The following is a 27,484-nucleotide window of genomic DNA, read 5'->3' on the forward strand; positions in this document are numbered from 1 at the left end:
TTTTTTTGGTGTTTTTAGTACAGCCCGGTTTCACTATGTTGGCCAGGCTAGTCTTGAACTCCTGACCTCAAGTGATCTGCCTGCCTTGGCCTCCCAAATGAAGCAGTAAAATTATTAATTAAAATAATGATCAACCCTTGAGTGCATGTCTTTTTAATAATCTGTGTGAAAAAATGGAAAGTATGCATAAAGTACTTCTCACTCTGGCTGCCTACAAAGCACAATGGTTGAAGGTAATGACAAGGAAAAACACATGTGATTGTTTGAGCTGAAACAGTCGCTCATTTTCCTGGTAAGAATTCACACACACACATACAAACACACACACACATACACACACACACACACATACAAACACACACACACACACACAAACACACACACACACATACAAACACACACACACACACACACACATACAAACACACACACACACACACACACAGATTGAGAGAGAGCGAGAAAGCGAAGTAGAGAAAGAGAGAGAGAGAGAAAAAAAAAAAAACCCCGTGATTATTTAGAAAGGTTTTCTGGCAGATGTTTTCCCAAAAAGTAACAAAATGAGCTTGGCACTTCAAAGAAAGCAATTAACAATACTTGTTGCCAATGATAAAATTCAAGCTAAGTGAAAATTAGAAGTTTGGAAAATTTTTTATCTGCAACTATGAGCGTGGCAACTCCCCACGACACTTCTCCCATGAGATCTGTGGTGATATGGAGGCATACGGTTTTTGATACTGTATAATGAAATGTGTCAATATTTGAAAGATCTGCAGGGGGAGGTAGTGAAGCAATAGTTTCCAAATGAACAATACCTGACGTTATCAAATCATGCATGGGTAAAAGACCCATTCAAAGGGCAAACCAGACCATTGCATTTTAAAGTGACAGAGTAGAAAGCGTTCATTAACATGGTTTCAGATTTTACATTGCAACAATGCTTACCCACTTGTCAATTTTTCATGTAATCTCAAAGAAGAATATCCACAATGATCTGAAAAGGCTATTAAAATACTACCCCCCTTTTCCAGCTACATATCTGTGTCAGGCCAGATTTTCTTTATTTGTGTTCACCAAAACAAGATATGGCACCAGATTGAATGTAGAAGCAGATAGGAAGAGTCAGCTGTCTTCAAGTAAGCCTGATATTAAATAGATATGTAATCATGCACCACAATGCTGTACTTTTTATTAAATGTCTTTCTTGTGGAAACTATAATTTATTTTTATAAAAATGTTATATGTTAACCTGTAACAGACTTGTTATGGCTTCTAAATTCCTGAATAAATAAATATTTGTGCAATTCTTTGGCTTTAATTTCTTGTGTAGTAAATACAAGCAAAAGTACTTTAAGGTCTTTAATAATTTTTAAGAGTATAAAAAGAGTCCTGAGACCAAAGAGCCCGAGAGCTGCCAGGCTGTCACACAGTAGGTGCTCACTAAATAGCTGTGATGCCCAGGCCTCTGGGGATGATGACAGGCCAGGCTGCATAGTGCTGATTTCTCTCTGGTTCTCTGTTCTTTGCAAGACCGGTGTCTGATCGGCCTGGTCATCCCCTCCTGTGGTTCTAAGCAGGGGCTGCACTTGCCGATCTGGGACCTCCCGTAGGCTGAGTTCTCCTGCCTGGTTCACTCTAAGGATGAATACCGTGAGCCTCACATCCACATTCCAAATTGCTTCTGCAGCCTGCACGTTCTAATTCCATTTGTTTCCTGCTTTTTTCTCTGGGCCAGGTTGGGAAGCCTACGGAATTGCTGAGACAGTAATTTGCAATTAATTGAAGAAATATTAGAGGTCAAGTCTGGGGCAGATGTGGGCTCTTTTTGAGAATGGACTTTTTCAGAATCAAGCAAAGGCAGACCACTCACCACGTGGGGCTTATTCTCTTGGCTGGGGAAGGACGTCCCCCTGCAAGAAGGGAAATGCTGATCCCGCTGTCCTTGCTGGAAGACAGAAAGAGGTGGGAGGAGCAGTGACCCTTGCCTGATACCCCGTAATCCAATCTCCCCTCTCCTTCCTCTCTCCTTCCCTGACTGATCCCTGCAGGCCTGAAAGAGAACATCTTCCCTGGACAGGCTGAGTGGCTGCCTGTCATTAGAGCTGAGGCCACGATACACTTGAGGGAACAGTAATGGGACCTGGGAAAAAAGCTAATTAGCTAATGTAGTAAAACGTATAAATAAAGAAGCCTAACAACCTTCAAGGCTTTCTGAGCTTGTGGAGGTTGAGGTGACCCCGGGGCTTTGGTGCCACCAGGCCCTTTGTGAAGGTCTGAGGTGCCCAGGCTTCCCCTACTGGGGTCTCAGTTGGGAAGGGGCTGCCAGTTAGATAAGCAGGTGGCAGCTCTGATTGTGATGAGCGCCTTCGGAAGGGGTCTTAGGTTGAGTTTTCCAGGAAGCAGACTCTGAGACGGATGGGGTTTTGGGGAGTAGACATGAGAAGCTTACCTGTGATGGGGTGCAGGGGCAGGGCTGGGCAGGGGGAGCAGTGGGCAGTGATGTAGCTGCTACTGAGGCCTCAGCTGGTCCCCTGGGAGCTCAGCAGCCGGGGTGGCCCTATGGAGTTGGCTTGAATAGGAGCAAGTGGTCTGCTCTATGTCCCCCAATGCAGCTCAGTCACGATTGCAGCTGCCCCCTGGGGCAGGTCCAGAACCTAAGGCCACACAGTCCTCTTCAGCCTAGTGCCAACCCCAGAGAAGGACTCAGTGAACAGCCACCAGCAGCCAACATTCCCAGAATCCAGAGAAACGGGGCCTGGGTCCCGATGGGAGATCTGGAAGCCGTACCATGGCAAAGCTCACAGAGGGCAGCTGGAAGGCATCTAAGAAGGCCTGGAGCAGACGGATGAGAGTCAAAGCCTGCAAGAAGCTGGAGACAGCAGGGACTTCAAGTTTCATTTTAAGAAGAAATCAGTATTGTTTCTAAGGAATCAAAGGAAACAGAAGGCATATCTGTTGAATGAATGTTTGAATGAAAAAATGAGTAAATTAATGAAATCGTATATGAGAATTCAGGACATATGGAGGACAGAACTTCTCTTGGGCAGAGAGTCAATCATTCTGTGCCTCAGTTTTCTCGTCTGAAAAATGGGAATAATGACAGCACCATTGCGACGATGAAATAATGTAATACAGGCAAAGGCTTATTACAGTGTCTGAAGTACAGCAGGAACTCAGTGAGTGCTACCCACTAAGGTGCTTGGTGGATGCTGCTGTTGTAGCGGTCCTTGGTCATTGTTATTACTGCCACAGTCAGTGCTCATCACCATGGCAGCACTTAGGTAACCGTGAGCTGTGGAGCTTAAGGTCTCCCAGGCCACAGTTGTAAGCCAATGGTGTATGGAAAACCATGGAGGTACACATGTAGTGGTCTCAGGTTTCAGATGGGACTCGGTTTCCCAAAATGGGAAGGGGGGATGCTAGTAGTATCTGGAGTTTCTTCAGGGACACAGATAAAACATTAAAGAAAGTTGTTCTCTTATTCAGTCCCCTCTCCATCCTTCTGATGAGATCAAGGAGAGTCTCAAGCTGGTGCTGGAGTGTCCCTAATGCCTCTTAACACTCGTGATTCTCTTTACCCGAGAGAGAGAGCAGCCTGCAGACTCAGCATCTCTCCAGGGCAGCAGAATCTGGCTGCATTTCAGTAGTATTCTTTTGCTTTCAGTGTTCTTATTTTTACGGTGGTCATCTATTTATAGCGAGTGCAACCTATTTTCCAGTTACCATTGTGAGAGATTCTTTTTCACCTAAATTCTATAAAATAAAAAGTGGTGAGTTGACTTAAAAAAATGTGAAATAAATAAGATCACAGTTTGTATGTGAATATAGCAAACATGAGGAGGGGTTTGTGTGAATAATTGAGATCTGGGATGCACTGGCCTTCGGGACAGACAGGAAGTGTCAGGGAGGCAGAACTGATGGGGGCTAGAATCAGTTCCATGCCTTTGGCTCACAGTTTATGCCACAGACAGTGGCCTAACCTTCTCATTTCTGTGTGGCTCAGTTCCGACACACATTTGCCATCCCAGCTCCAAGGCCACCTCCTTCACAAGATTGCCCGCATCCTTCCCATCTGAAGGTCACCTCTCTCCTGTCTATTCCCACAGCACTTTGGGGGCAGTATGCCTTTTGTGTTCTATTGGAACACAGCACATTAAATTCCAGTCATTTGTGCCTAGCAAAGCAGAGATCATATGGCAGGTACTCAGTGAATGTTCGCTCTGAATCTGCATCTCACTAAACCATGGCCAGATGACATGCATGTGCACTGATTGACCTGTTGGTAGCCGGAGGTAGAGACCTCAGAGGAGTGCAATGGGAACCCCAGCTGCCAATTGCCCAATCTCCCGGTGATTTAAGACTTTACAGTTACAACACTTATCTCAAGCTAAACTTGCTGGGTGGTGGGCATGGGGGTTGGGGGGCAAAGGTCAGAGCCAGACAGCCACTACCTGTGTTTCTGCGAGATGCCATGGACACCTAATGGACATGGGGGTGCATCAGAGCTGATGTTTGCAGCAGCTCTTATCCTGTCCCTGGGAGCCATCTGCTTTTATCACGGTCACCTTGCTTCCCCCTCCCCTTCTCAGGACCCTGCTGAGTTCCCCCTCCTCAGCCACAAATGATAAGCTGCTCTGCACTGGTCATGCTAGCAGCCGACTTCAAGAGAGAGGATCTCTGAACTCATAGTGTTCTCTCAACATGATGATTGCCTTTCTTCTGTTTCCACTTAGAGAGAGACAGTTAGGCTTGGTGGAAAGCTCCCCAGGGGCCTCTGATGTCACATAGACTGGGCTTTGAAGTCTGGCTCCTCCACTGATGGCTTTGTGACTTTGGGCAAGTTGCCTCCCCTCTTGGAGCCTCAGGTTTCTCATCTGTGAATGAAATGGGGATCGAAGTCCCTTCCTTCCAGTTGTGCAGGTGGCAGGTGCACCTGCTCCACAAAGCCCTGGTTCCTTCACCTGCTAAGCTCTCAGGTCGTGCTGGGGTGGAGGGCGGAATGCTAAAGGAGAAAATGCTAAAGGAGAGGTGTTCCTGTTCCCATTGTAATGGGTGCAAAGGAAGAGCCAAGCTTATTAAAATGGAAAATCCAAGATTTGTGGTTCTCACATGTCAATGGGCCTAAGCCTCATCTGAAGGTGCCTACTAGAATGCAGATTTCTGGGTGCTGGTTCCAGAGGTTCTGGGCAGGGCCGGAGAATCTGCATTTTAAATAGCACCCTCTGGCATTCCACTGCATGCAGCTTCCAGCAACCCCTCTGAGAAGCCCAGCTCTAGATTGCAATGGAGGACCACCACTCCAAATTGAGAAAATTTTCCCTAAATATCCAGATTTCTGGTTCTTTGGAAGAATCTGAAGCATTGGCAACCCTGGGCCTGCTTTCCTGCTTGACAGCAAAGGACAAGCGCTGAGTTGTACCTGCTTCTTTTAGATGAGGCTGCTGTGTCCAGGACCCTATTTATTTAAAGTCCTGGCCTAAACCCTAGTGCTGTTTGTGACCCCTGACAGGTCAAGTCCTCTAGCCCCACAGATTAGGAGACTAAAATCTGGAGGCAAAGTGGCTCAGGTGTGGACAGCCAGCTGGGGATGGCCAGGTCAGAGGCGGCCTCTGAAGAGCTGCCCAAGCAGCACGCTGCAGCTTGGTAAACCAGAGTGATCCCTGAGGCAGGGAGAGGGCTCCGCGTGAGCACAGGATGGGAAGGTGAGGAGGAGGGAGGAAGCCTTCTGCAACCAGTCCTCAGGAGCAGGGGCAGTTGATGGCTATTTCTATCCTCGCAGAGGATAAGCCTCCCTGACTCTACAGAAGCAAAGTCCAGAGATGTCCAGAGATGGGAGTGGGGGAGAGAGAGCCTCCTTGTGATGTCACCTGAGCTCCTGGGTCCAGCTTGTTTCATGAGCTGGTGAGTATCTGCCCACCTAGGGTTGCCAGAGAAAACAGGTTGCCCAGTTCAATTTGATTGCTGGATAATAAGTATTTTTTTTTTTTTTTGAGACGGAGTTTCGCTTTTGTTACCCAGGCTGGAGTGCAATGGCGCGATCTCGGCTCACCGCAACCTCCGCCTCCTGGGTTCAGGCAATTCTCCTGCCTCAACCTCCTGAGTAGCTGGGATTACAGGCACGCGCCACCATGCTCAGCTAATGTTTTGTATTTTTAGTAGAGATGGGGTTTCACCATGCTGACCAGGATGGTCTCGATCTCTTGACCTCGTGATCCACCTGCCTCAGCCTCCCACAGTGCTGGGATTACAGGCTTGAGCCACCGCGCCCGGCCAATAAGTATTTTTTAATACAAGTATGCCCTCTGCAATATTTGGAACATACCTATACTAAAAAGTTATTAGTTCTTTTTTTTTTTTCAGACAGTCTCGATCTATTGCCCAGGCTGGAGTGCAGTGGCTCGATCTCAGCTCATTGCAACTTCTGCCTCCCAGGTTCAAGCAATTCTTCTGCCTCAGCCTTCTTAGTAGCTCGGATTACAGGCACACGCCACCACTCCCAGCCAAGGTTTTCGGGGTTTTTTTGTCTTTTTAGTACAGATGGGGTTTCACCATGTTGGCCCAGCTGGTCTTGAACTCCTGACCTCAGGTGATCTTCTCACTTTGTCCTTCCAAAGTACTAGGATTATTAGTTCTTTTTTTTTTTTTTTTTTTGCTGGGATTACAAGCATGAGCCACCATGCTTGGCCAAAAAATCATTAGTTCTTAATCCAAAATTCAAATTGAGCTGGCATTCTATATTTTTATTTGCTAAATCTCACAATCCTTACCTCACCCCTCCTCTGGGCTTAAGCCAGCCTGGTTGGGCTTCCAAGTCTTGCAACCAAAGGGACCTCGGTAGAAGCAGGCAGTTGTGCAACTGGGGTCCAGGCAGGTGGCTCAACTTGCCCAGGGTCACAAGGCCAGCAACTTAGAGTGGCTGGATTAGAGCTCAGGTCTGTGGCACGGTAACCTGTGCTTCCTCTGCGACCTGACCTCCAAGGTGAGAGGATGGGACATGGCAGGGAGGAAGAGATGTGTGTGAAGCTGATGCAACAGAATTGGGTTTGAACAGAATGTGGAACAGGGAGGAGAGAAGGGGACTGGGACTCACAGCTTTGTTGACTGAGAGGTGACATTACTTTTTAATATTATTTATTAATTCACTCATATTTATCAAGCACCTACCAGGTACAAGGCATGGTGCTTATTTCTCTGATATCTGAAATGGGCTGATAGCATCAGTGTTTCCCCTTTCCATTTTACAGACTGGGAGAGTGAGGCTCAGAGAGGCCACAGATCTAGGAGCCTCAGGGCCTAGGGTTACATCCTAGGCCTCCTACACAGAGTCCCCCACCACTGCCTGCCAGCCCACATGGAGGCCAGTCTGCTCCAGGCCTTGTTGCATATTCAAATCCAACCTCCTCCCCTCATCTGAGGAAAGCAATGCAAATTGGAATCACTAGTGAATGTTCAGTCTGTGTCCACCTTTGGCAGGTGTGTCTGTCCTAACATATGTGATGTTTAATCCTGTGGCCCTGTGCCCTGCACCCTGGCCACAGCTCTCCTTGCAGGACCCCAGCCACATCTTTCTGCCTTGTGGGATAAAGGATGCTTGGGGCGGGGAGGTGGGGGTGGGGAGGGGGTAACAGGAGCTCAGGGCTTCAGCAGAGCCGGAAGTTGGATCCAGGCCTCTGGTGCCATGGTGACGGTTGCTATAGAAACTCACCAGCTGCACTCAGCACGCCTACCAGGATCTGTGGGGGTTTTTCGTAGACTGAAGCCAACAGAGAGGGGGAACTCTGTAGTGGTGAGAGCCCTGAAATGAGAGCCAAACCTCATCTTGGGGCTGCCGTTCCCCGTGTCTCCATCTCCATCCCCTGCCATCCCCCTCCTGTCCCCTCCTCACTCTGTGCAGTCTCCAGTGATGGCAGCTTGGCTGCTGGGCCCTCAGCCTGCAGTGCCCTTTCTGGCTTCTTCACTTGGCTAATTCCCATGCATCCTCCAAGCCTCATCTTAATGCTGTATTTCCTCCAGCAAATACTTACCAAGTGTCTACTAAGCACCGGACACCATTCTGGCCACCAGGGACACAGCAGTGACCAAGAGTGACCCTGCTCTCATGGAGCTGCCAGTCTAGGTGGGAGTGACACAGGTGTCAAGGGAGCACCTAAGTAAATGAACAAGGACACATTCAGGCGATGCTGGGGAGAAACAAAGGAGGGCAATAGACAGGCAGTAATGGGGCTGTGGAGAGTTGGTGGTCGGGAAAGCTGGGTCCCAGGAGTGGCATTGTCCTGCCTGAGCACTGCAGCTCTCCTCACCTCCATCATATGGTTCCACTGCATAGATTTTGTCCTTGAATCATAGCACTGATGACCCGAAAATGTCACTGCTCGTCTCTCAAACTTGTCTTCCAAACAACTGCTTCCTCTTTGAAGGCAGGAGCGAAGTCTGCTTTGTCTCCGTGTCCCCTGTGTCTGGCAATAACAGGGACTTTCACGGAGTGAAAAGCGCACATTCACGGAGTGCGTTCCGTGGGCCGGGCCATGTCACCGACAGCTCTCATTTCCCCTGCATGTTGATTCCATGACATAACTATGATGTGATCATCACTTTAGAGACTGAGGAAGCAAGGCATAGCCAGGGTTAGCAACTTGCTTCAGGTCCCACAGCCAGTGTGCTGGAGGTTTGAGATTCAAACCCTGCTCTGTGCCTTTCGTATGTAATGTGGCCACAGCTTTATTAAGATATCATTCACATACTATACAATTCACCCTTTTAAAGAGTACATGCGAATGCTTTTTCGTCTATCCACAGAGCTGTGCAAACATCAGAACCATCCATTTTAGAACACTTGCATCAGAAAAAACAGGCTGATTTCTCTAGCGGGGGCCCCGACCTCAGCTTTGTAGGAGGACTCAAAGTTCAGAAGTTGGCTGCAGTTGTAAATTTAGAGCTGAAGATTTCTGTGTGGGTTGCCTGCCTTTTTCTTGACATATCAATAACCAACTTTTTGCTTATTGGCATTTTAAATGTGTAAGCTCTGCTTCTCTGAATTAAAACCCCAATTCTCCACTGAAAATCTCTAAACAACCTACAGGCAAATAATTCAAATTCCAGGAGAGCCTTCAGAGGGCTTTCTTAGCTGGAACATGGGGTGTGCTGACCATGGGCCTCTCAGAATGCCTGGAATTCCCCAGACCCTGTGTTTGTAAAGCCCCAGGCTTTCTGGAAGCCTGACTTTGTGGCATGTGCTGGCACAGAAGGGGCTGTAGCCGGGGGCCCTGGGGGCTGTCTGCACCCAGGACCATGGTGCCCTCCCCTTCAAGAAGGGTCCTTGTCCAGTTTCCTCATATGTCCAGCTCATACTTGAGACAGTCACTCATCCCCAGGCCCTGTGGGTGGAGTTGCCGATCAATTTGCCCTTTTCTCAGTTTGAAGGTGGAGGGGGCTCCATTGTCCTTAATTTTCACATCTTCACCCTCCTTCAACTAACCACAAGTGCTTGAATTTCCCCTCTGAAGATACATTTATTAAAGTGATGAAGGGTAACTGGCATAACTTTTTCTCCAGATTGGTGCCCAGAAGAGGCCACTTATGTTTTTAACTTGTGCATTGAAGCCCCATTGCCTAATTTAGCAGCATGGTCTGCGTCTCTCTCCTGGCCTCAGCGCTTCCTCCCTTAAAATTAAGCAAGAAACGATCAGTCTGCAGGGGTCAGGCTGCAGCCAGAGAGAGGTGCAGTGAGCTCTGGAGGGCCCCATCCTCTCAGATCCTTTTGCTCATGACCCACTTTGCCTTCTCTACCCTCAGCCAGGATCCTTACACACAGGACAGGAGCCAAACCCGACCAGGTGAAGCAGAACAGTATTTCTTAAAGACCTGCTTATTGGGTAGTTCCCAGAGTCTTTGGGAGGGCTACAGAACCAGGCATGGAGTCACCCAGGCAGAAACAACTTCCCAAACCACACCGCAGAGCCAATCCTGTGACGACACAGCTGTTCCTCCACTGGGCAGAGACACCACACCCTGCGTCACCAATTATACCAGGGCTGCTGCTAGTATTATTCGTTAATTCACCCATGAAATATTTATTAAGCAGTGTCTCTGCCCAGTGGAGGAACAGCTCCTTGCCGGAATGGATTCTGTGAAGGCCCTGGTTGCTTGCGTCACCAGTGCCCACGCTGATGTCCTGAGAGGGGCATGTCTGATTGAAGAAGCCTAGTTCACGTGCCATCTCCTAGCCACAAAGGAAGCTGGGAAGTTAATGTCAGATTTTGTAGCAGAAGGAGTCTCTGCCCATTGTGCAGGCTCCTGTGGTGGAGAAATCCCCCCAAAATAAGCAGCCCAAACAAATGATCTATGACCGCCATGGCTTCTTGGGAAATTTGCCCCCCTCTTCCTTGGTGCCCTCTGACTTCTGTGTATCAAAGAATTTGAAGAGGGACAGACAGTGGCTCCCAAATAAATCCTATCTTCCCCCAGGGCAATGGGTGTTTCCTTGCCTGGGATTTCCATAGCTAAGATGAATCACAAGTGACGCTGCCCAAAATGCAGACGTCCACTCCAAGATGATCATGCAGACCCAGGTGGGAGGGGCTGTTCCCCAAAGGAAAAGGGGGCTGCTGTTTTTAAAAGAGGGAACTCTAGGCAGGAAAACAACATATGTTCACCTCAGCTGGGACATCCTGTGGCCATGATATTAGGAAATAAAAATAACACATTGAAGGAGACACAGAGGGGTTTTCTTTAGAAGGATGTGGAATGCAAATGGCCCGACGCCTATCCTTGCCCTCCTGTCCCCACCATGCATTCCTTTTCCTCTCCTCCTGGCTTGCAGAGGAGGCCTTTCCCCATTCCTTCCTACGTGGTCCAGGGAAGGCTTTGATGCCCTCATGAGGTTCTTTACTCCTTGAGAAATGCTGTGCTCTGGCGGGTTAGAGAATGACCCTGGGCACATCTGGGTTCTGCTCTGAACTCTGCCCCTTTTTTGCAAGTTGGACAACTTCCTTTTTCTTTCTAAACCTCAATTTCTTCACTGATAGAATAATAAAAATGATAGCAATTCTGTCGTAAGATTCTTGTAAAATTCAAATGAGATTATCCAGGTGAAGTAAATAACAATACAGGGTATAGCGTAATTCTTAATAAAAGGCAGTCTTTTAAATAATGCTGATGAGAGTACAGACAATCACGATTTCTGTGATCTTTTCTAGCTCTAAGGGCTAGGGAAAGTTATGCAGTGATCCTGGGCCTGTTTCCTCTGCTGTAGAGTTATTGCTGCTCTCAGAGGGTGATTGTAAGAATGTTTAGAAACCATGTGGAAGGAAACTAGCAGAGTATCTAGATATAGGAGGTACGCATGCAGCACACCCCACTCTACTTTCCACTTCTGCATTCATTTAGCTGGGAAAAGTCACCTCAGAGAATTTATCCTGTGAGGAGAGTCACATCAAGACATCGATGGTGTCCACAGCCAGGAAAGACTTTCCAATCTAGATGATGTGGGGAAAAAAACATTCCCATGGATGCGGCTCCTGGGTTCAGGAAGGGGCCCTGAAAGGCTGTGCTCTTGCTCAAAAATTTCCTGTGGTCCTTGTTAGGGAGGATTCTACTCTGTCCCATTAACTTCAGGCTTTGCCATGTGACTTGTTATGGCTAATGAAATGTGAGGAAAGTGAAGAGTGATACTTCTAGGACAAGCTTTAGGAATCATCTTCTGGCTTCCTATATTCTTTTCCCCTTTGCCACAAAATTAGCACTGTTCCAGATAAAGGTTGCCCCATTCTCCTGGGTCCCCAAGTAAGGCAGATGTGGGGCGGAGCCACAGCCAACTCACAATGGCCATGTAGCATGGGTGAGAAATTAGCCATCATTGTTGTAAACTGCTGGGAATTTGGAGTTGTTTCTTATTGCAGCCTAGCCTAGCCTAGCCTAACTAACCCAGGCCAGATACACCAAACAATGTTTTCCTTCCCTACCACCTGTGGTCTGATTCTTTGCTTTTAGTCAGGAATCCGAGTGTTTTCTCCTTCTGCCTTAGAGAAGGACAAGGTGGCTGTATGCAGGGAGGGCACCATCTCAGTGTGTAGCATTGTGCTCAAAGTTGTGTATGAACGGGGACCTGCTCTCAGCTGGTCGCACCAGCAGCAATGTTGAAGTGCACTGTAATGAACTGCAGGTTGCCTACACAACTTCCTTTCAGCCTTTGTGTCTTGCCAACGTATCCCTGATTTTCTAAGGTCTCTACCCTAGCTTCACATGTGTCAGGGAGCTGACTCCATCCTTGGTGTAGGAGGAGATTCTGAGTAGCCTAAGCCAGTGTTGCTCAAAGTGTGGTCTAGGCTAAGGGTGGTGGCTCACACTTGTAATCCCAGCACTTTGGGAGGCTGAGGCGGGTGGATCATGAGGTCAGGAGCTCGAGGAGACCAACCTGGCCAAGATGGTGAAATCCTGTCTCTACTAAAAATAGAAAAATTAGCCGGGCACAGTGGCAGATGCCTGTAATTCCAGCTACTTGGGAGGCTTAGGCAGGAGTATGCTTGAACTTGGAAGGCAGAGGTTGCAGTGAGCCGTGATTATGCCGCTGCAATCTGGCACAACAGAAAAAGACTCTGTCTCAGAAAAAAAAAAAAAAAAAGGAAACAAAGTGTGGTCCATTCAGCCGTGTTGTTCTGCAGCAAACTATATGCTACTGGTATGTAATAAGTATAGAAATGGAGAGTATTTAGAAGATTTTATAGCTATTTGACTTTGCTATGGCATCCAAACATGTGAACAGTGGTCTCCTCTGTTGAACAGAGTATAGGTGCTATCAAATTGCCTGGTAAATTCCATGTGATAAAACTGCATGCTAATCATGTGCAAAATAGGACCACATATGGATCCATAGATGGTCTAGGCCAATCATGCTAATCCTATTTTGTGAACCGGTGATTGGTCTCAGTTTTATCATGTGGCCCAAATCTAGGCAATGAGACATGAGAGACTGATGGGACTACTGGAAAGTTTCCATAGCTCTCTCTCTTTTTTTTTTTTAACATTTCTTTTTAAAATTAATTAATTAATTTTTTGTACATGAACAAGTTCTTTAGTGGTGATTTCTGAGACTTTGGTGCACCCACCACCCCAGCAGTGTACACTACCCAATATGTAGTCTTTTATCCCTCACCCCCTCCCACTTTTTCCCTTGTGTCCCCAAAGTCCATTATATCATTCCTTTTTTTTGAGACAGAGTCTCACTCAGTCACTCAGGCTGGAGTGCAGTGGTGTAATCTCAGCTTGCTGCAACCTCCACCTCCCAGGTTCAAGCAATTCTCCTGCCTCAGCCTCCTGAGTTGCTGGGATTACAGGTGCATACCACCATGCCAGGCTAATTTTTTGTATTTTTATGAAAGACAGGGTTTTGCCATGTTGGCCAGGTTGGGCTCGAACTCCTGACCTCGTGATCTGCTCACCTCAGCCGCCCAAAGTGTTGGGATCATAGGCATAAGCCACTGTGCGGGGCCCTGTTGTACCATTCTTAGGTCTTTGTGTCCTCATAGCTTGGCTCCCACATATGGATGAGAACATATGATATTTAGTTTTCCATTCCTGACTTACTTCACTTAGAATAATGGTCTCACTTGGGAGGCTGAAGCAGGAAATCACTTTAACCTGGGAGGCAGAGGTTGCAGTGAGCCAAGATCACACCACTGCATTCCAGCCTGGGTAACAGAGAGAGACTTAATCTCCAAAAAACAACAAAAAAAAAAAAAAAAAGAAGAAAGAAAGAATAATCCTCTCCAATTCCATCCAGATTGCTGTGACTGCCATTATTTCATTCCTTTTTCATGGCTAAGTAGTATTTCATTATATATATATATAACATTTTCTTTATCCAGTTGTTGACTGTTGGGCATTTGGGCTTGTTCCATACATATTCTTACAGTTACGAATTGTGCTGCTATAAACATGTGTGTACAAGTATCATTTTCATATAATGACTTCTTTTACTCCAGGTAGATACCTAGTAGTGGGATTGTCAGATTAAACAGTAGATCTACTTTTAGTTCTTTAAGGGACTCTCCTGTTTTCCATAGTGGTTGTACTAGTTTACATTCCCACCAACAGTGTAAAAGTGTTCCCTTTTCACTACATCCAAGCCAACATGTATTATTTTTTGATTTTTTGATTATACCATTCTTGCAGGAGTAAGGTAGTATTGCATTGTGGTTTTGATTTGCATTTCCCTGATAATTAGTGATGTTGAGCATTTTTCTGTATGCTTGTTAGCCATTTGTCGATCTTCTTTTGAGAATTGTCTATTTATGTCCTTATTCCACTTTTTGACAGGATTGTTTATTTTTTTTTCTTGCTGAATTGTTTGAGTTCTTTATAGGTTCTGGATATTAGCCCTTTGCTGGATGTATAAATGGGATGCTGAATTTTGTCACGTGCTTTTTCTGCATCTATTGAGATGATCATGTGATTTGTGTTTTTAATTCTGTTTTTGTGGTGTGTCACATTTATTGACTTGTGTATATTAAACCGTCTCTGCATCCCCAGTATAAAACCCACTTGATCATGGTGGATTATCTTTTTGATATGCTGTTGGATTTAGTTAGGTAGTATTTTGTTGAAGACTTTTGTATCTATGTTCATCAGGAATATTGGTCTGTAGTTTTCTTTTTCTTTTTTTTCTTTTTTTTTTGTTATGTCCTTTCCTGGTTTTGATATTAGGGTGATACTGGTTTCATAGTATGATTTAGGGCGGGTTTCCTCTTTCTCTATCTTTTGAAATAGTGTCAGTAGGATGGATACTAATTCTCCTTTGAATGTCTGATAGACTCCACCTGTGAATCTGTCTGGTCCTGAACTTTTTTTTTTGGTAACTTTTTAATAACCATTTTAATCTTGCTGCACATTATTGGTCTGTTCAGACTTCTATTTCTTCATAGTTTAATATACGAGGGTGGTATGTTTCCAGGAATTTATCCATCTCTTCTAGGTTTTCTACTTTATGCAACTGAAGGTTTTCACAGCAGCCTTGAATGATCTTTTGTATTTCTGTGGTATCAGTTGTAATCTCTCCTGTTTCATTTCTAATTGAGCTTATTAGGATCTTCTATCTTCTTTTCTTAGTCAATCTCACTAATCATTTGTCAATTTTATTAATCTTTTCAAAGAACATGCTTTTTGTTTCCTTTATTTTTTGTATTTTTTCATTTTGACCTTATTTAATTCTGCTCTGATCTTGGTTATTTATCTTCTGCTGGGTTGGGGTTTGGTTTATTTTTGTTTCTCTTGCTCCTTGAGATGTGACCTTAGATTGCCTATTTATGCACTTTCAGACTTTTTGATGTAGGCATTTAATGCTATCAACTTTCTTCTTAGCACTGCTTTTACTGTATTCCAGAAGTTTTGCTAGGTTGTGTTACTATTATTGTTCAGTTCAAAGAGTTTTTTAATTTCAATCTTGATTTCATTGCTGACCCAGTGATTTTTCAGGAGCAAGTTATTTAATTTCCATGTATTTGCACGGTTTTGAGGGTTCCTTTTGGAGCTGAATTTCAATTTTATTCCACTGTGGGCTGACAGCGCACTTGATATAATTTCAATTTTCTTAAATTTGTTGAGACTTGTTTTGGGCCTATCATGTAGTCTATCTTGAAGAATGTTCCATGTGCTGATGAATAGAATGTATATCCTGCAGTTATTGGGTAGAATGTTCTGTAAATAGCTGTTAAGTCCATTTTTTCTAGGGTATAGTTTAAGTCCATTGTTTCTTTGTTGACTTTCTGTCTTGATGAACTGTCTAGTGCTGTCAGTGGAGTTCTGAAGTCCCCTACTATGATTCTGTTGCCATCTATCTCATTTCTTAGGTCTAGTAGTCATTGTTTTATAAATTTGGGAGCTCCAGTGTTAGATGCATATATATTTAGGATTGTGGTATTTTCCTGTTGCACTAGTTCTTTTATCATTATATATGTCCCTCTTTGTCCTTTTTTAACTGTTAAAGTCTGTTTTGTCTGATATAAGAATAGCTCCTGCTGCTCACTTTGGTGTCTATTTGCATGAAATATCTTTTTTCACCCCTTTGCCCTAAGTTTATATGAGTCCTTATGGTGAATTCTTATCCATTCTGCCATTCTGTATCTTTTAAGTGGAGCATCTAGGCCATTTAAGTGGAGCATGCAGGCCAACACTACATTCATGTTAGTATTGAGATGTGAGGTACTATTCTATTCATTGTGCTATTTGTTACCTGAATGCCTTGTGTGTGTGTGTTTTTTTTTCCATTGTCTTTTTTTTTTAAATAGGTTCTGTGAGATTTATGCCTTAAGGACATTCTATTTTTGTGTACTTTGAGGATTTGTTTCAAGATTTAGAGCTCATTTTAGCATTCCTTGTAGTGCTGGCTTGGTAGTGGCAAATTCTCTCAGCACTTGTTTGTCTGAAAAAGACTGTATCTTTCCTTCATTTATGAAGCCTAGCTTTGCTGGATACAAAATTCTTGGCTGATAATTGTTTTGTTTAAGGAGAGTAGATATAGGACCCAAATCCCTTCCTGCTTATAGGGTTTCTGCTGTGAAATCTGCTGTTAATCTGATAGGTTTTCTTTTATAGGTTACCTGATGCTTTTGCCTCACAGCTCTTAAGATTCTTTAGTTTGTCTTTACTTTAGATAATGTGATGACTATGTGCCAAGGTAATGATCTTTTTGTGATGAATTTCCCAGGTGTTATTTGAGCTTCTTGTATTTGGATGTCTACATCTGTAGCAGGGTTGGGAAAATTTTCCTCAATATTCTCTCTAATACATTTTCTAAACTTTTCGATTTGTCTTCTTCCTTGGGAACACCAATTATTCTTAGGTTTTGTCATTTAAACATAATCCCAAACTTCTTGGAGGCTTTCTTGATTTTTTAAATTCTTTTTTCTTTGTTCAATTGGGTTAATTCGAAAGCCTTGTCTTCAAGCTCTGAAGCTCTTTCTTCTACTTGTTCAATTCTGTTGCTGAGACATTCCAATGCATTTTGCATTTCTCTAAGTGTGTTCTTCATTTACAAAGGTGAATTTTTTAAATTTATGCTATCTATTTCACTGGAGATTTTTCCATTCATATTCTGTATCTTTTGTTTATTATTATTTTATAAAGTTGGACTTCACCTTTCTCTGGTGCCTCCTTGATTAGCTTAATAGTAGGCCTGAATTCTTTTTCTGGCAAATCAGAGATTTTGTCTTGGTTTGGATCCATTGCTGGTGAGCTAGTATGTTCTTTCGGGGGTGCTAAAGAAACTTGCTTTGTCATGTTATCAGCATTTTTTCTGGTTCCTTCTCATATGGGTAGACTATGTCAGCGGAAAGATCTGGGACTCAAGGGCTGCTGTTCAGATTCTTTTGTCCCATGGAGTGCTCCCTTTACGTGGTGCTCTCCCCTTACCCCCAGGATGGAGCTTCCTGAGAGCTGAAATGCAATGAGTGTTATTTCTCTTCTGGATCTAGCCACCCAGCAGAGCTTACCAGGCTCTGGGCTGGTACCGGGGGTATTTGCACAGAGTCCTGTGATGTGAATCATCTTGAGGTCTCTCAGCTGTGGATAGCAGAACTTGCTCCAGTGGAGGTAGCAGGGGAGTGAAGTAAACTCTGTGAGGGTCCTTGGTTGTATTTTTGTTAAGTGCACTGGTTTTCTGTTGATTGGCCTCTAGCCAGGCGGTGGCACTTTCAAGAGCGCATCAGCTGCAGTAGTATAGGAAGATGCAAGATTGCCCTAGGGTCAGGTAGTGGGCAGGGCCATAGAACTCCCAAGGGATTATGTCCTTTGTTTTTAGCTACCAGGGCAGGTAGAGAAAGACCACCAAGTGAGGGAAGGGTTAGGCATGTCTGAGCTCAGCCTTTCCTTGGGCCAGGCTTGCTGCAGCTGCTGTGGGGGATGGGGATGTGGTTCCCAGGAAAATGGATTTCTGTTCCCAGGGGATTATATCTGTCTCTGCTGTGTCACACAGGTTGCCAGGGCAATGGAGGAAAGCCAGCAGCCACAGGCCTCACCCAGCTTCCACACAGCCCACAGCCGGAAAGTCCACTCTCATTCCCACTTTGCCCTCCTCCCCTAACAGCACAGAGTTTATTTCCAGGCAACTGGTGAGCAGGGCTGAGAACTTGCCCCAGGCTACAAGCCTCCCAGATGAGAAAGCAAGCAGACTCACAGCTCCCTGACTGTCCCATGGAGCCCACAGTGCAATCCACCTCCTTTAAAGTGTCTGTGGATTCTCATTCTCTTGGCTTTCCTGGTATGTTTCTGCAGTAGTTCTTGGAGCGAAAGTTAACAATGTGAGTTTCCACGTGCTACTCTGTCCATCCGAATAGGAGCTGCAAATTAGTCTTGCCTCCTATCTGCCATTTTTCTATGAGTCTCCACCAGGTTTCCATGTTTCTAAGAAAATAACACGGAAAGAAACTGTTTCTCCTCTTCTCTGGGGCGCTTTGAATCTGGGTGAGTTGCTGGGAACTGCAGCTCCCCTGCCTCTGGACATCAGGCTATGTGAGAAAATGTATTTCCTCATTGCTTAAGAAGCCGGTGAGAGACTGGCTCTGCTGTCATTTGCTGTGCCCTGACCAATGCACTCACTCCAAGCTCTTTACGAGATGGAATAGGCTACCTCCTGGAGATCTCTCCCAGTCAACTGCCATCAGAGTGAGGCTTTCTTTCCCCTTTCATCTAAGTAACATTTATTGATCATCTATTATGAACAAGGCACTTTGAAGATACCCAGTTATGTAAGGTACCAATTTGTACCCTCAAATAACAAAATATATTTAGTCAAATAACAAAATATAAAAACATATGCAAATAAAACCAGTTAGAAAGTGCTACATATTATAAAAATATACCAACAAATGAATATGCAAATATAGGACAGGGAGAAATTATTTTTAATATGTTGTTGGCATAAAAATCACAAGATACTATGGCACATATCTGAGAGTGTAATTTTTTTCCCTCTGCTCTTTATTATAAAAACTACTAAATAAAGAAAATTCAAGCTCAGAACTGTCTACTATCCCATCGTCTTTCATTTGTCCATTTCCCTTCGGTGTTGAGAAGCTGTGCTTCTTGACAGTAGTACTTAGTAGTGGTGTATTTATATTTATGGACCGTCTATTTGTTTTTACTTAATGCCGTGTATATTTTCCATTTTGCTACAGTGCTTTTCCCCCATGTCTCCTTTCCCTCTTTGTTCCCACTGTTAGCCCCTGTGGTAGCTGTGACAAGTCTGGCACGTATCCTTCTAGATCATTCTCTGTGTTGTCTTACTAACATGCACAGATATGTAGGTTTTGTTTTTCTACAAGTGGGTCATACCATGTGAATTTCTCTGTAGCTACTTTTCTTTCTTAATGACAGGGTGAAAGCTCTCTTTATTTTTAACCTCTATTACAGAGAGTTGCTGAATTCCCAAGTGCTCTCCATTCCTCTGATGCTCCTGGACAGCCAAGGTGCCGACAAGCTTTGGCCAGTAGGCTGCTTTCTGGTATGTTTGCATCCTTCTGCTCCTGCCAGGTGACTTCTGGGCTCATCAGAGTCAGGTTGTATTGGTCCGTAAACCTGTTTATACCACTGTATTTGTACCTGTAATTCTTTACTTTCATCAAATACTTTACAAATCATTGCAATTAGAGCAGAAAAGGAAGACCATCATATTTCTGTGAAAATCAAGTTAAATGCACAAGAAAGATTTGCTCAATGTAGCTTTCTAAAAACATTTGCTACTCAGATGACAATAAAGATCTGGGGTATGTCAGCTACATTTTGCTGTATAACAAACCACCCCAAAACACAGTGGCTTGGAACAATAATGGTCTATTATCTCTCATGATTTCATGGACTGCTGCTTTTGCCTGGACTCTCTCACAGGGCTGCTTTCAGCTGGAGTCGACTGGGCTGGAAAGTCCGAGATGACCTTCTCCATCTGTCTGGCAGTTGGTGCTGGCCGTCCACTGAGCCCTCACATTGCCTTTTATCCTGAACTAAATGGGCTTCCTCACATGGTGGCCTCAGGGCATCAATCCAATAGGGCTCAAACCAGAAAGTAGCAAGGTCTCTTAAGCTTTAACCTAACATCACATTCTGTTGGTCAAAGCAAGTCACAAGGTCATCCTCACTTCAAGGGATGGGGAATAGACTTCACTTCTTGATAGGAGGAGCAGCAACACCACATTACAGAAGCTTATGCCTGCTGGCATGGGAGGAAGTTGTGGCAATATTTCACAAATTAACACAAGGGGGGATATCATAAAAACCTAGTGGTGTTCTATACTCAGATTGCTTTACCACTGCCTTTAAGTTCTTACTCCACTTTAAAGAAAACAGAACTGAAAATTATAGATTACGTATTGCAGAAATGGTTTATGCAAGAAAAGTAGCATGGAATTCCACTTAGCAGACAAGGTCCAGTAAAGAGACTTGGGCCTTACATCCAAAGAATGGCAAAGAATTCAGAGGTTTTAAGCTTTCAAGCAATGTGTCTTTTTTATGACTTTTAATTGACTCTTATCCCCATTATGCTGAAAAAGAGAACTTCCATGGTGTACCAGACTTATTCTTATAGACCAGTGGCTAAAGAGACTTCTCTCAGCCTTTTTAATAGCTCCATGGAATTCCAAGATACGAATATGCCACATTTTATTTAACCTATCCCTTGCCAGTAGATCTTCAGATGGTTTCATTTTTATCCTCCCACAATGAACAATGCTACAGTAAATATCAGCTTAAGTATAATATAAGCTTTTGATACTAGTACTTTTCGTTTTTGTTTTTAGTATCTATAGGCTTGAGCTCCAAAGGTGGAATTTCTGGGCTGCCTTGGGAGCTCAAGCCTATAGGTAGCTTGAGAGCAGTGGCTCACACCTGTAATCCTAACACTTTGGGAGGCCAAGATGGACAGATCACTTGAGGTCAGGAGTTCAAGACCAGCCTGGTCAACATGGTGAAACCCCATCTCTACTAAAAATAAAAAAAAATAGCTGGGCCTGGTAGTGGGCACCTGTAATCCCAACTACTTGGGAGGCTGAGGCAGGAGGATTGCTTGAACCCAGGAGGCAGAGGTTGCAGTGAGCTGAAATCAAACCGCTGCACTCCACCTTGGGCGACAGAGTGAGACTCTGACTGAAAAAAAAAAAAAGAAAACCCAAAAAACAAAGGTGGAATTTCTGGGTTAAATGTCATGTGTATTTTAAATGTGAATGGATATTGACAAATTGCTTTCCAAAAAGCTCCATAGTAAATTCCCACCTCTGGTAGCAATGTATAGAGTATGTTTTTCCATTCTTTCCAGCACTTACATTTGTCTTCTGTCACATTTACTCTGCACCTTCCAATAATAGCATCTCTGCATCTTCCAATAATAGCATCTCTGCATCTCTACACATTTGTACATATCGTATGCCCTTTGCCACACCTAGATGTTATATTTCTTCTCTCCTGCCTGGACAGCTTTTACTTGACTTTCAGAACCCAACAAAAATGCCCCCTAATTTGGGAAGCTTCCCTAGCACCCCAGAGAATCACCTTGCTTTCATCTCCACTGCCTCTGTTCTCTTCGTGGTCCTCTCTGCCAGCCCCATCATTGGGCACTAATAGGATTTGGGTGTGTAAAAGTCTCCCCTCCAAGACTCTAAGCTCGTAGAGGACAAGGGACATACTACAATCTTCTTGGAGTCCCCTGTGCCAGAAAATGCTCATTTATTAAGTGACATTACAATGAAGCTTTTCTACAAATATCTGTTGGATAAGGGAAGGGTTTTTTTTTTTTTTAAAGAGACTAATGATTGTAACTGTTCGGGCAGGGTGAGGCGAGAGGAATGTACAGTTACAGAATCTGTGGACAAAGAATCTTGGGGCCAGAAGCAAGCCCGAAGGCACTGTGTAGGCCTTGATCAGTTTAGCAATTTCTGCGATTCTGACATCCTCTCTCTGTTCTTTCCGGACTCAGGCATCCAAGGTCACCTCATTATGGCACTGTGCGAAGACAGCACCCCAAAGGGGCCATCGATTTGGAACATCTGATCGGCTTTCTGAGTCAGATCCACTAGCTCGTAAAATCCAATAAATGTCAAAGATATGTCAGGCCCATTAACCTCTGGAGGTCTATTAAAAGACTCTGCTTCTGCTAAGGAGATTCTGTTACTGTCACACGGACACCAGGGCAGCCAATTCTAAACCCCTGAATTTAGAAAGTTAGGAAGGAGATACGATTTCACATGGGATCGCCTGGTCTCTACTGGTTTTGTCAGAAGACTCTGCCCTTTCTTCCACTCAGACATACAGAGCATCTGTTGGCGTGACCAGCTCTGTGACAAGTATGTGGAGGAAACATTCTAGAACTTCTTTTCCTGCCTCCAAGAAAATTAACCCAAACCCTCTTCATAATACTGCATGAGCATTTCTTCCTTACAGTCCCATACAGCACTGAAGCATTATTATTTGCTTGCACGTGAGTCCTCTCTATTAGACTATGACTTCCTTAAGAACTGAGTGTCATGATTTCTTGGTAAGAATCAAGAGAAACCCTGACCTAAATTATTATAGGCAAAAATAAACCTGCTTAACACATAAAACCAAAAAGTCCAAAGGTAAAGTTGGACTCAGGGACCCCAAAGGTGTTATCAGGAGTCTCACCTCCGTCTCGTGGCTCTGCATTCCTGTGTTGGTTTCATCTGCAGGCAAGCTGTCCCCAGCCACAACAAGACGGGAACTGGTAGATCCACATGATGGCAAGCCTGCCTTCAGCAGCTCCAGGCATCCTGCTACCAGCCTAATACCCCTGTGAGAAAGAATTTTTATTTTTCAATAGGGCCAGTGGATGTCCCAGGCTAATTCTTGCTGGCCCAGCATGGGTCCAGTTGCCAGTTCCAGGGTATTCTTTTTGCAAAACAGTTACCATGTTGTGTTGTAATTCCTGCTTTACTTGCTAGTTTCCCATTCAGAACTGTGAGTTGCATGATGGTTAAAACCAATTCCATCTTCCTAGAGTCTAGTGTAAGACCTGGCACACAATAGGTGCAAAATGCAGCCACTCCCAAGGCCCTGCCGAGAGCTGCCAGAGCTATAGGTTGGCCCAAGGCTACAAGATCATTCAATATTGCAAAAGCACCAAATATTCTAAGTCCCCAGTTTTGGGAAGAAGGCAGGTGGGGATGCCAAATCCGACCTGTGTGTGGGAGGAATTAATGGAACTAACATTGTCAAAGGTCTCCTGTGCATTAGGCACTGTGAAAGTCCACTTGTACAATATCGTATTTCCAAAGTGGTTGCAAAAACATCCCCAGCCTCACATGTTCTTTTGCAGAGACTCCTCTGCCATGGCTGTATCAGGAGGTAGAGTCCATTTGTCCTCCTCTGGAATCCTTGAGGATCCCAAGGATTGTGAGTGCTCATAACAGCACTCACACCTGTTACAAGCAATACGCTATGATGAGGCGACACTGGGTAACTTCTGAAGGTGAGCCTTGGGAGAGATGCAGCTTCCATCTTTGCCTCTTGGAATACCCCTCAGTACCATGCTATGAGGAAGCACAAGCAGCCATGTGGAGAGGCAAGGAGGAGAAGCCAGGCTCCTAAGTGACAGCTCCAGCTGAGCTCCCAGCTGGCAGCCAAAGCCAACCGCCAGCCAAGTGATCCAGGACATTTGGACTTTCCAGCTTTCCCAAGGCCCCCACTGGCACCATGTGATACAAACCCAGTCAACTGACAAAATCACAAAACATCATAATTATTAACTATAATAATAATTCTTAAAATAACATTTTCTTGTCAATTTTACAGAAACAGAGACTCAGAGATGGTAAGTAGCTTTCTTCAACTCACAGTTTTGATACGGTACAGCCTCAGACATCCAGCCAGGATGTCTTGGGACACTTGTTTGCCAGCAGTAGTGGTAGAATGGAGGAACAGAAAGGCAGACCTATTATTGCTTTAGCAAAATCACCAAAATGCATTTCAGAGGCAGGTACTGGGTGTGTATTGAATTTTTGGAGCTAGAACAGTAGCCTGATCATGAGAGACACAGTCTGCATGTGATGCAATTGGGGAGGGGGGTCTCTGGCAAACAGGAGAGATCTACCCCTTCTAGAAAGGCAGCCACTACCAAGCCCTTACCTAGGGCTGCCAGGGATGTAGGCTGGCCCAAGGCTACCAGATGCTTCAATATTTCAAAAAGCACCCAATATTATAAGTCCCTAGTGAGTTTGAATTGGGAGAAAGGGGATTGGGGAAGACATCTGGGTGCCAAATCTGACCCAAAGAACCTCACTTCTTCACTTTCTTTCAAGAGAAACATCCCAGTTTAGGGCTCCCACAGGGAAACATACCCACTGTCTTTGTTCTGATAGGACAAAAGCAATTTTCGTTTCACTATAAACTCCATAAATGGTTGCAAAATGTCCCAATTTTTGTCCATAGTTAAGTTGATTCACTGGGGACTCCTGGCCCATCTTCCACCTCCCAACAGGCTTTTGCTCCTCTTCTCTTCGCTTTTGTCATCGCTGCTTCCCAGGGAAGGCCGGTCGGGGGAGAGTCTGTGTTGAGAGGCAGGCAGCTCCTCTTTTCCTAGAAGTGGCCAGCCATGGGCAGATGCACCCAGCTCCAGTCCCACCTGGAGCTTGGGCTGACCCGCCCGGCCTGCCAGGCCCCTGAGAACCTGGAGGGATGTCACATTCTCTCCCCACAAGGGACCGGATGGTGCCATCCCAAGCCATGGTGAGAGAGCTGAAAACATCCCATGGAATGACTTCACTCACCGGGACCAGGCCCCAAGGCAGAGACCTCCCTAGGGAGACAGAGCCAGGCTTACAGCAGCTTCAGAGGCCCCTGGAGAGGCCTCGTCCCCGATGTCCTCACTTTATGGCCATCCTCAAGTCGGTCTTTGTTTCTCTGTGTTCTGCCCATTTGCACAATGGGAAAACCCTTGCCATCTTCTCTCTGCCTCGGGCTGTAGCTGGCATGGCTTTTGAGGATTCCACCCAGGGTCTCACCTCCATTCACTCATTCAACATTTGTTGGGAACCCCCGAATGTCATAGCAGCCCCCAACTGAGGTTCAGAGACTGTGCGCGACTTGCTCAAGATCAAAAGTTTAGAGAACGAGCTAGACCCAGTGATGCCGTTTGTTATTTATAGATTTTATGCAGCAGGCCTTTTTTTTAAGGTAATAACGCCTATATTCATCATGGAAAAGTCTTCTTCCTTACCCCAATTCCCACGTGCCCAGTTCTTCTCCCCAGAGGTGGCCAATCCTACTGACCTCTTGTGTGTTATTAAAAACAATAAAAGTACATGAAGTGGGATGGGACATGATTTGCCAGGCTCCAGGGCCAGTTGGCTAATGATCATGGTTCCTTGGCAGGAGCCAGGCACACATGTAGGAGCACTGGTGGTGACCACACGGAACCTTCTCCAGGTGCCGCCATGGCCTGTGCTGGACCTGGGAATCGGGAGCCTTGCACAGTCCACTCAGCTTTGCAGGACACACACTTCTCTTTCACTAGCTGAGCTCAAGACATTCTGATTCCATTGGCCTGGTGTGATGCCCAGGAATCTGAAATTTGAAAAACACCCACATAATTCAGATGGGGCCCCATGCCTGGGCATCACACCAGGCCAATGGAATCAGAATGTCTTGAGAGAGCCCAGGAATTTGTCACCTTAAGCCTCCCTAATATAATATCCTTTGGCACGCACAAAATATCACAAAATTTGTGCATAAAGGAATGCATGTACTAGGAAACTTACTGCTGTCTTGTTTTATTTAGCATATATATTAGTGCGTTTTCATGCTGCTGATAAAGACATACCTGAATATGGGCAAATTATAAAGAAAAAGAGGTTTAATGGACTCAGTTCCACATGGCTGGTGAAGCCTCACAATCATGGTGGAAGGTGAAAGGCACGTCTTACATGGCAGCAGGCAAGAGAGAGAATGAGACAAGTGAAAAGGGCTTCCCCTTTTAAAACCATCAGATCTCATAAGATTTATTCACTACCATGAGAACAGTATGGGAGAAACTGTCCCTATGATTCAATTATCACCCACCGGGTCCCTCCTACAACATGGTGGAACTATGGGAGCTACAATTCAAGACGAGATTTGGGTGGGGACACAGCCAAACCATATCAGCACAGAATTGGGAAGTCCATTCATTTCCATCAAGGAGGGACCAATGGCGTGCAAAGGAATACTGCATAGCATTAAAAAGGAACTAGTTGTATCTTCATGTTCTGATATATTGATATATATATCCAAGACGCACCAATAAATGAGAACAGAGAACAGAATGGTGTGTGCAGTGGCTGTCCTGCTTGCACAGAATGCATTCCCCTGCACATACATGGATTGCTCTCTGGACAGTAAGAAAATCAGTGGCTGCTTCTGGGGTAGACACTTGGGGACTACTTACTGAATCCTATTTGGTACAGCTGGAAAGTTCTACAGTGTACATGCAAAAGAAAACTGTTCTCACATTAGTGTCTAAAAAGCTCCCAGGTGAATCTGGTGTGCACCCAGGCTTGGTAACCACTAGGTAAGCTGATTTATTGCCACCCTCCCTCGCCCCAGGATCTTTCAGCTCTAAAGCTCAGGTCCTGGGATTAGTGAACAAACATATGTGATAGTAGTGGGTAAACTGTAGGGGCCACCAGGAATGAGTTGTCACCAATTAGTGGCTCAGTCTGGAAAGGTCACATGGATGGGAATAAGTCATTGTGTACATTTCATAAGTCCTAGCCCCAGCCAGTGGATACCAAGCAAGGACTATAACTGGCTCCATGGAATAGTCGACCCCTGCTTTTTCAGAAGAAAGAAGGGGATCTATAATGGGACACACCAGCAAGCCAGAACAGAGAATACCTGCGGGACGGGTCCTGCCCAGGCCTCTGTGCCCTTTTACACATGATGTCTTCAAGCTTCCAGTTAGTGACTGCTAACTCTCAGCCAGCACTGAACCAGGCATCTTCATGGGCACTGGTCCTCTGAATCTCATACCACCATATCATCCCCATTGTACAGACAGGAGAACTGAGGCTCAGGGGTCGCATCACTCAGCTTTGAACCTCGGTCTTTCTGACTACAGAGCCTGCCTGCATCCCGCTATATGAATGACCTGAGTGAACTCTGCGGCAATGGGACCTGTTGCTCTAGGGTCCAGTGTTTCCAGTATTCTTTTCCAACTTCACCTCTCCCCGAGCCCTCAGGGATCCAGCCCCAAGTAAACCCCCATGGAGTTTACTTTCCTAGGTTCTTTCTGCCCCAAGTTCACTCACTCCAGCCCAGTGTGGGGGCAGCGATGTGGCAGAATAATGAAGGCACCTCATGGCCCCCTGATTCAGACGGACTCAGTTTGTGACCTTGGCAAGTGCCTGATCCTCCTTGGGCCTCGGTTTTTCCATGAATGCAAAGGGAATGAGAACGGTGTCTGCCGCAGGGGTCTTGTGGAGGATCTAGTGGAAGGTGAATTGCATTTGCTGGCACC

At 45.1% G+C, this 27,484-nt stretch overlaps 1 long non-coding RNA gene across 1 annotated transcript; it reads left to right on the plus strand.

Moving 5' to 3' along the window:
* The first annotated feature begins 5,767 nt into the window (after positions 1-5,767).
* LOC116538123 lies at positions 5,768-22,131 on the plus strand. Its single transcript, XR_004263512.1, has 3 exons — positions 5,768-5,901; positions 19,402-19,492; positions 21,953-22,131. It is a non-coding gene; the product is annotated as an uncharacterized LOC116538123 (long non-coding RNA).
* The last annotated feature ends 5,353 nt before the right edge of the window (positions 22,132-27,484 follow it).

The sequence above is a fragment of the Sapajus apella genome, unplaced genomic scaffold (assembly GCF_009761245.1).
Source record: "Sapajus apella isolate SASKATOON/1434 unplaced genomic scaffold, GSC_monkey_1.0 scaffold117, whole genome shotgun sequence".
NCBI classification, from domain to species: domain Eukaryota; kingdom Metazoa; phylum Chordata; class Mammalia; order Primates; family Cebidae; genus Sapajus; species Sapajus apella.